The sequence below is a fragment of the Vigna unguiculata genome, chromosome 1 (assembly GCF_004118075.2).
Source record: "Vigna unguiculata cultivar IT97K-499-35 chromosome 1, ASM411807v1, whole genome shotgun sequence".
Classification (NCBI taxonomy): domain Eukaryota; kingdom Viridiplantae; phylum Streptophyta; class Magnoliopsida; order Fabales; family Fabaceae; genus Vigna; species Vigna unguiculata.
In genome coordinates, this window is record NC_040279.1 from 7,318,982 (window position 1) to 7,329,302 (window position 10,321).

Genomic DNA, 10,321 nt, shown 5'->3' on the forward strand with positions numbered 1-10,321 from the left:
ATTCTTTTAATTTTCGTTCTTCACTAGTAAAAGTCTACAAATTTCAACACAGAATCACAAACTAGTTGACCGTAGTCATTCAGTCTAATATCTGTGTTTATTAGGTTTCTTTTTCAATAGAGGACCCACCATAACCTTTCCCTCCTTCTCTCTGTAGTACGTGAAGTCATAACAGATTTTTTCTTTGCTTCTCTTTTTCTCTCGTTTTCCTTCTCTTTTGTTTTTTTCTCTTTGTCAAAACTCCAATACAGTACACTATTCTCTCGCCTCCATTGCTTCATTTCTGCCATGGAGAGAGGTAAGGAAAAAGAAAGCGGTGCCATTAGTCAAGAACGTCGCATGGGTTTACTTTACGACAGCAGATGTGCAAACACCAGTCACCGGATGAGGCAAACCATGTCGAAAATCCTGACCGCATTAAGTCAATTTGGAATAAACTCGAAAGCGTCGGTGTTCCTCAACGGTAAGTCATGCACATTTCTTTCTTTAGTCTTGTTAGCATATTAGAATCTTGCTTATTTCTTTTTAGTCAATTTATCTTTATTTTTAGTCTGTGTTATCTTTAACGTGCTTATTTTGTTCATGCATTTGTTCATGCAGTTGCGTTCTTATAGATGCCAAGAAAGCTCAAGACAAACATTTGCGCTTGGTACATTCAATAAACCATGTGAGTACAATGAAGAACATTAGTTCCAAGAAATTCAAATTGCGAAGGATTGAGTTGACCTCCGAATGGGATTCCATCTATTTCAACGAAGGGTCTTCTGAAGCTGCATTTTTGGCGGCTGGTTCTAGCATACAGGTACTACCTTCCATTCTTTTTTATATAAAGATTCTTACTTTAGGCATTGTTTCCATATTCTTTTCCTTTGTCATCTCTAACCTTGGTTTGTTGGCAAGTAGGTTGTTGAAAAGGTGGCAAGTGGGGAATTGGAATCCGCTGTTTCCATTGTTAGACCTCCGGGTCATCATGCAGAATGGAAAAAAAGGAATGGTATTTTGTATCTTTAACAACGTAGCAGTTGTTGTAAGCTATCTACTAAAGGAAAGAGTGAGTACACCTACTACCATTTCCAAAGAATTTTTTTAGTCATTATTTTTCTGATTTTTCTGTTTGCGACAGCATGATCTAGATTTGAAGAAAATTTTGATCGTTGATTGGGATGTCCATCATGGAAATGGTAATCAAAAGATGTTCTGGTATGATTCTCGAGTTTTATTCTTCTCCGTTCACAGGTGTGTTTATGTTAATTATTTTCACATGTTTTCTAGTCAATCTTATTAGTTGGTTGTTGATCTTGTAGTTGTTTCTTAATACAGGCATGAGTCTAGGAATTTTTATCTTGCTAATGACGATAGGTTTTATACTAAGGTCAGAGAAGGAGAAGGGGTTGGATATAATATAAATGTCCCCTGCGAGAATGTGAATTGTGGTAATGCAGATTACTTTGCAGTGTGGGACCACATCTTGCTTCCTAGACTAATGACGACGAGTTTTATACTAAGGTCGGAGAAGCAGAAGGGGTTGGATATAATATAAATGTTACCTGGGAGAATGCGAATTGTGGTGATGCAGAATACTGGTCTCTCTATCATGGATTCTCCACACGGTTTGCCTCATCTGGCGACTAGTGTTTGCACATCTTCCTGTCGTACAGTAAACCCACACGGTGTCCTTGACTATTGGCACCGCTTCTTTTTCCTTACCTCTCTCCATGGCAGAAATAAAGCAATAAAGGCGAGAGAATAGTGTACTGTATTCGAGTTTTGACAAAGAGAAAAAGACAAAAGAGAAGGAAAATGAAAGAGAAAGAGAAGCAAAGAAAAAGTCTTTTATGACTTCACGTACTATAGAGAGAAGGACGAAAATCTTATGGTGGATCCTCTATTGAAAAAGGAACATAATAAACACATATATTTGACTGAAATATGGTGGGTCCTTTATTCATACTTTTTTCCTCAATGACTACGGCCAACTAGTATGTGATTCTGTGTTGAAATTCGTAGACTTATACAAGTTCAATATGTTGGTCTCTATATCAGTAACAGAACTTTTTTCTTTTATTTCAGTTGATGAATTTTGCTGAAGGTAGGATTGTACTAATTTTAGAAGAGGGATATAATCTTGATTCCATTGCAAAATATATGCACGCTTGCTTGGAAGTTTGGCTAACTGGCAAGGCTGTTACCAAATCCTTAAAGGCCCATCTATTCCAGTCTATATGGGATGTGATTCAAGCGATAAGAATTTGTTATAATGATGTATGTCCTTTCCCTCTTAGGGATATAAAATAAAATTAACTTATTTTTCTCTCTTCTGGTCAGAGAGAGGGTGTGATGTTATCTATTTCTTTCCTACCATACACATGACATTTATGCTACTTGAGATGTGCATGAAATTCCTTAATTTAGTGTTAAAGTGGCATTCATATTTTGCAGGTTCGCTAGACGTTAAGTCCATTTTGGCCTACACTTGCATCTAAACTACCACAAGACTTAGTCTCGCAAATAGGCCCTCATTCGGTAATGTAGTTTTTCCCTTTATTTTGAGTGTAAGTGTAATGTACTGTCTCACAAATACATTTTTGAATCAGATGAACATATTTCATTCATTTCAATTTTTCCATGAGCATTTATGATATTTGTAGTCAAATTTTTGAAGTTATTCTTTTTTGTTAGCTTTTGCCATTTTTTCATAAAGGTCTCAAGCATTTGTCAAGGGAAGTGTAGATTAGCCATGAAATTTTTCTATGATTTGGAGTTGGTAATGTAGTTTCCATTACCGTTTTTCATGGAGCTGTCGTGTGAGAATTGAGTTGAATGCTCAACTAATTGTTCCCAATGGTTCACAAGATAATCAGATGATTTGGGTCGAAAAAGGGACTTTGATGTTCTACTAATGGGTTTGGTCCCCTTTATTTTGAGCACCTTTTGTTTTATTTTCATAAAAATATGTTTAAGTACATTTTAGAAAGAAAAAAATCTTAAAAAATCCACTGAAAATTGAAAACAAAATAAATATTTTTTCAGTGTTTTTCAATAAAAATGAAAACATAATGGCAATGTTCCATTTTGTACATCTTTCGTGTTCATTTCTGTCTGTCTATCTTATTTTTATTCCTTTTTATCGGCAAGTACTCAATAAATATTTTTTCTGTTCTTTCCCCTTTGCAAGCATACACTAATTTCGAGCTCAGACTCTAAAGATGAGGATGATAAGGGTGCACAAAGTTTAGGAAATGTTGGAGAACTTATTGAGGATTTCTTAAAACCACTTTCCAAACTGAAAGTTGATGCTGGTAACCTTGATCCCTAGATAGTTTTTTATAATTAGAGAAACATCAACTACTGTCAAATACCAAAACAAGCATGTTGAAAGTTGATGTTGGTCTGTATTAGCATGACATTTATGTTACTTTATCCAGGTCTTCGCTTTTTGATATTGAACGTTTCAAATCTGAGGAGCTACCATTATGTGCCCCTAATAAAGTGTATCGCATCGCAACTCCTTAATTAAAGGGTTGGTAGAGGGAGAACAAATTTCTGAGGTGGAAGCCATTAATTATATAAAAGGTGCTGCTAAATTGCTCTGATTATTGCATAGGCATAAATTTGTACAGAAAAAACTATTCCCTTATAGATAAGATTTGTTTGTGAACTACAATGGTAGTGCTTCACGATTCTGCATTTTTTGTTTTGTAACACCCCATTTAATTAATAACCCTAATTAAAGGAGGAGTCACATTGAATAATATAATAGCACGGTCCTGGAGAATAAACCTTACTTCATATAATTGTTCAAAAGAAGACAAGAGAGAAACTAAGCATACCATGATGCCAATAACAAAGTATAATAAAGTAACGATAGTATTCCAAAAATAAAACCCAATGGCCAGACGATACATGGGCCATAGCCCTAAAAGAAAAGCCCAAAAGCGGAAACTAGACCAAATGGCTATGCAGCGGAGCCACCATCGCCCTGTTGACCACGAGTATTTCTCGCATCTGCTCACATCAATAAATTAATGATCATCGCAAAGAGAGAGATCCACACCACAAAACATACAACAAACAAAAGGGTAAGCTAGAGCGTAAAAGAATTTATCATGGTCAAATATACACACATCATCTAATCATGTTATGACTTTCCAAACAATACACTAAGACTCAGACATGACCCATCCAGATACATATAATTAGTCAGATTTAGCGGATGCTTGCACTTGTGGTGGACTTCCCTACTCTACCGAGCTAATTGTTATAATGTCACATCCCACACACATAAGGTTAGTCCTTAATGAATTTCAGGCCTCCTGCTACTCTCACCACTAGAGTCAGTACGCTCTATGTGAGACTAACTAGCTCTTTTGAGTGTCAGAATGCAACCTTACCTTGAATCCTTACTAAATTATATAGATGGGGCACCACCATGAACTTCCACTAACAAGGGTCATGGAATTACGTCCCGACCAACTGAGGCACCACCATGAGGTCTCACCTAGAGGCTCGTGGAATTACGCCCTAACCAATGAGGCACCACCACGAAACTATCGTGGGATTACGTCCTAACCACATACGAATCATATTCCACCAACCAAGTAAATACTTATCATGCATATAAATCTCATGCCAACCTTTATAACCAACCATCATTCATATTCCATGTCAAATCCATATATACTCATCATTCTCAATCCATGAAACCATCCATACATGCAACATGCCCAAATCATGTTAAACTCATCCATCACAGACTATAGATTATCTCATTCATACATAATCACCTAATTCATACTTTAAAGGCAAGATCAATACAAACATATAGCCAACATTTGAGAACAGAGAAACAACAGAACAAGCCGCATTCTCGCCCAACTTCTCGCTCAAGCAGAAAGGTCTCGCTCAGGCGAGAGGGACTCTCGCTCAGGCGAGAGGGACTCTCGCTCAGGCGAGCTCCTTTCGCCTAGGCGAGAGCTCGACAATCAGGATCTGCACTAGCTCCCTTAGGCGAGATCTCCTCACCTGAGCGAGACATTCTCTCGCTCAAAACGAAGATGGGTCGCCTGAGCGACAGCTCACGCAAAAGGCCTGAGCGAGTCTCTGCTAGTCTCGCTTAGGCGAGACAAGCTCGCTTGGGCGAGATTATCAGTTCTCGCCCCTGTTCGTACTTGCAGCAGCCATACCTTCATACCCAAAATGAATAACCAGGCAGTTCACACATTCACAATAGCATACAGTCCATACAAGACGAGAAGCATGGCTGAAACAGATAAATTTACGGAAAGTACTAAAGACCCTAGCTTCCCTTACCTGGAAAGAGCTAGCCGAATGACTCTGAAACTTAAGCAAATGAGTATGACAGTTCCTAGAGTAGATTTAGGAGCTGAAAACCTTAATACAGATGGAGCACGAGATTATTACAAGGAACCCAAATAAAAATCACGAAGGTCAAACTAAAAGAGAGGAATGTGCACGAAAATAACTTACGTGAGTGGAAGAAGGAGGTTGAGCTCACTTGAACTTGGATGGATCCCCAAACCCTAGCAAAGGTTTTGTGGAGAGAAAAGGGAGGAGTAGTAAGGCTCTGATTATGTAAGTCAATGCAGAATGGAAGGGTTAGGCTGCTTTAGGGGCCTTAGCACCTATGGGCCAGCCCTTAGGCCCAACAGATTTAAGGCCAACCTTTAAACATTAGGCATAAATGATTGGGCCTTACATATTTTCTCTCATTCTTTATCTTTTTTTCCCCAATAATTTTTTTATTTTTCATGTTTGTTTTAAATGTTCTCTATCTTTTTCTTTTTTCTATTTTTGACCCCTTTATTTATTGTCATTTTTTTTGTATTATTTTCAATTGTATATTTTTTTATTACATCCATTTCAGATCGAGACTATATCTCATATTTAATGGAGATATATCGGGTTATTAAATTACAAAATCATCACCCATTGCATTGCATGGTAGTTAAGTTGGATTGTGTTTAATATGTGAATACCTATTTGTTGAGAATTTTGATTCAATATATTTTTCTCAATCAAATAAAATTAAAAAATAATTATTTTCTAATCTAAATTAGAGTATGTAGGTGACGTCACCAATATGGCAAAATGTAGTTGTTTATAACTGATGTATATCTTTTAACAAATAATTTGTCATAATATTGATGGACGAGACATTTAATTTGATCGACACCCATATGTATCTGACGGTTCACAACCTTGTAGGCATGAGTTCGAAGGTCGAAGAGTCTAAGTCTTGTTGATCATGCACGGTTATCAATATCCTCATACATATATTTTCATTGGTTATAAACATGGGGGAATTTTTTTAAAATTTAAAAAGGAAAAGGTATTAATGATGTGTCAATTGGAAAGAACTTGTAATGTCACATATTTTACAATTTTTTGCATATGTTTCTCTTGAAAACGTTCTCCCTTCCTTTACCTCCTTGCACATTCCATTCTCTTCATTTCTAAATCTCCACTTATTGTTGTGCTCTTCTTAAATCTCCACATTGAGGTGGCAATTATCTCATAAGAACATGTAGCTTTTCTGGTCTATTGGTTGTGTATCCAAATCTTTTGTCCTAGGTCGATCCTAATTTCACCTCATTCTTTAATCTTGCTTACCTTCTCCATCTCTGCATTTTCATCCTTATTTACCGTCACAGATTGATTCATCCCTCGTCATCATCCATTTTATCCATTCTAATACACGTAGACATTGCTCTACCTCCCTCACAAACAATCAATGCAAAAACCAGCACACAAAGGAATCACAGAACACCTAAAAATAGGGAGTAAAATTTTTCAATTGAATCAAAAGGTTGTTCCTAATTGTTCTGGCCTAAACTCGAAGTAGGAATCTAAATAAGAAGTATTCACTCTCTTTTCTAGTAATTTTCTCAGTTTGTCTATTTGTATGTGTTAACTATCCTTAAATATGTGGTAAATTGGCAATTAGATCTATCCCGTGTTTTTCAGTAGACATACAAGGAATGAGGTATATGGAAGAGGGTTGTGGTTTCTATTACGTGACCCACACCCTGATATTGTCTCGCCCCTACATATATCGTGTTGTCCCCAATCCGAGGTGAATAAATCGATCCACTTATATGCAAGCTCTACCTAAAATGTTCTAATTATTGCCACTCTTGCTAAGGCTTCCCCTCTAGATAACATGTAAAGAATGATGTGGAAACATCGCCTGACTTCAGAAGACATTCAGATCACTAGCCTTCGAGGTCCAAGCTTCGATACATGACAAGTATGTCGAGTGCAAGTTTGACGCATAAGATCTTATCAAACTTACTAAGGTAAGACTTTGGAAAATGTCTAGACCACTCGCCTCCGAGGCCTAAGCTTGGATATATAGAGAGTATGTCAAGCCCAAGTGTGATACATAAGATTTCATCGAACTACCTAGACCGGGACTTTTGGAAGACGTCTAGTCCACTAGCCTTTGTGACCTAAGCTTGGATACATGACGAGTATGTCAAGTGAAGGAATGACACATAAGATCTCATCGAACTATTTAGGTAGGACTTTGGAAAACGTTCAGACCATCAGCCTCCAAGGCTTAAGCTTGGATACATAGCGAGTATGTCAAGCCCAAGTATGATGCGTAAAATCTCGTCGAACTACCTAGATTGGACTTTGGAAGATGTCCAAACTACCAGCCTCTTAGACCAAAGCTTGGATACATGATAAGTATGTCGGAAGCATCACAACAACCAATATATATTAAAAACATTTAGGCTTAATATCACATTTAGTCTTAGTTTTCGTTTGAAAAATTAGTTTTGGTCATAGTTTTTAAATTTTGTTCGATTTGGTCTTGATTTTTGCAATTTGCATTCAACTTAGTCTTTAGTCTTTTTGTTTGATTTCGTTTAAATTGGTAATGACACGTGAGTAATGCTTGTCATGTGTCAATTTATGATTTTTTTTATTATTATTCTTTTATGTTTTTTAAATTTTATGTCACATGTCAATTTCTTGTCTTTTTTTTTTAATTTTTACATGCACTTTTCACATGGCATTACTAAATTCAAATGTTGTGAGACAAAATAATTAAATTGAACACAAATTACAAAAATCAAAACCAAATAAAATAAAATTAAAAAATTAAATCAAAACAAAATTTTCAAACAAAAACTAAGACCAAATTTGATATTAAGCCAAAGATTTAAAATGTTGTCTTGGCAGGACATGTTGAATGTCAGGGTTATGTCTTTCCCACCTTCTTTTAACTTCCCTTGTATGCTGGCCATTTGCATCAATAAACCCTCAAACTTTCGTCTTCCCACTACTTCGTCCTCTCTTGATACTCTTGCACATTGTCATTGTTGGTGTCACTTTCGTACAATCTCTCCATTTTTTCCTTATTCATTCGGTTTTATTCACTAGGTAAGCTTCTCTTTGTTTCTATCCTTAAGAACAACCATTTTATTCATTAGTTATATTTAAATTACAGTTTTAATAGGTCTTTAAAATAAAAAACAAATTTAAAAATTAAAAAGAAACTAAAAAATTAGAAAAAATTAAAAAAAAAATTAAAATTAAAATAGAAAACAAAAAAATAAAAATAAAAAAAAGTAAAAAAGTAAAACAAGTAAAAAATAAAATAAAAAATACTAGATATTAACACAGGGCATAAAATTAAAAAAAAACAATTAAAAAATAATAAAATTAAAAAAATTAAAAAAAACTCAGAAATTAACATTCATAATCTTGAAATCCTGGAGGTTGTTCCACAAATACTTTCTCTTTGATGTATCCAACTAGAAATACACTTTTCACGTCCACTTTAAAGTTTAAAGTCCAACATTGGTGCAATAGTTAGAAGAATTCTTATGGCTTCCAACCTAGCCACAGGCGCATAAGTCTCATTGTAATCAATCCCTTCTTCTTGACTATATCCTTTAGCTACTAGTCTTACTTTTTTTTCACAATGCAACCACTATCATTCAGCTTGTTTCTAAATATCCATTTTGTTCTAATCACTTGTAGAATTTGATCTCCGAGGTACTAAATCCCAAACTTAATTTCTCTTAAATTTGTTAAGCTCCTTTTGCATTGCAAGATACCAATTCTCATCATTGAGAGCATCATCTACTCCCTTTGGCTCTATTTGGGATACAAATGACACATTTAGACACAATTAACTTAGTTGCTTCCTTGTAGAGACACCTTTTGATATATCTCTTATCACGTTATCTAGGGACATGTCTTTTGGTGTGGTCCATAATTTTGACAAAGCATCTAATTGATTATCTAGTTGATTATCTATGACTGTATCAAAGTTTTCTCTTCAATTTGGACAATTTGAGGCTTTCTAGCTAAATCTCTCCTTGTCTTAAGAAACTCTTCGCTTTTTCTAGATTCAAACATGTTAGTATAGGTTTCCAAACATTCATGAAATGCAACATGGATTGATTCCTCAATAGTCAAAGTTCTTTTGTTATAAACTCTATATGCTTTGCTATTAAGAGAGTAACCTAAGAATATACCTTCATCAGCCTTGGAGTCAAATTTGCCAATGTTAGATTTGTCATTGTTCATTGTTCAATATAAACCATTTGCAACCAAAAATTTTCAAATGAGAGATAATTGGTTTTCTTCCTTTAAAGAGTTCATAGGGTGTTAATTTCAAAATAGGTTTTATTAAAACTCTATTTAGCACATAACATGTAGTACTTATTGCATCAACCCAAAAATATTTTAGGAAGTTATTTTCATTTAACATGGTTCTTGACAATTCTACCAAAGATATATTTTTCCTTTCTAAAACACAATTTTGTTGTGGTGTTCTTAGTGCTGAAAAATTGTGTGAAATCACATGTTCTTCACAAAAGGTTTCAAAAATAGCATTTTGAAATTCACCCCCATGATAACTTCTGATGGATTTTATTCGTAAATCTTTCTCATTTTGTATAACATTGGCAATTTTCTTAAAGACTTTGAATGTATCATTTTTGGTTGGGATAAAGAATATCCAAGTATACCTTGAGTAATCATCTAATAAGACTAAGGCATAATAATTTACTCCAATGCTCCTATTTCTAGATGGTCCAAACAAATCCATAAGTATTAGTTCTAATGCATTAGATGTACAAACTAGTTGCTTTGATTTGAAGGAAGTTTTAACTTGCTTACCCTTTTGACATGCATCACATAGTCTATCTGGCTCAAATTTAATTTCAGGCAAACCATTTACTAATTTTCTTTTAACTAGTTTGGTGTGCCATGTGAATGTGTGCAAGGCTTTTATGCCAAATCCATGGATCATCCTTTTTAACAAATAAGCAAAGAATATAAT

The 10,321-nt window shown here is 35.1% G+C and overlaps 1 pseudogene; it reads left to right on the forward strand.

Moving 5' to 3' along the window:
- Nucleotides 1–288: 288 nt before the first annotated feature.
- LOC114187698 lies at nucleotides 289–1,540 on the forward strand (annotated as a pseudogene).
- Nucleotides 1,541–10,321: the final 8,781 nt, after the last annotated feature.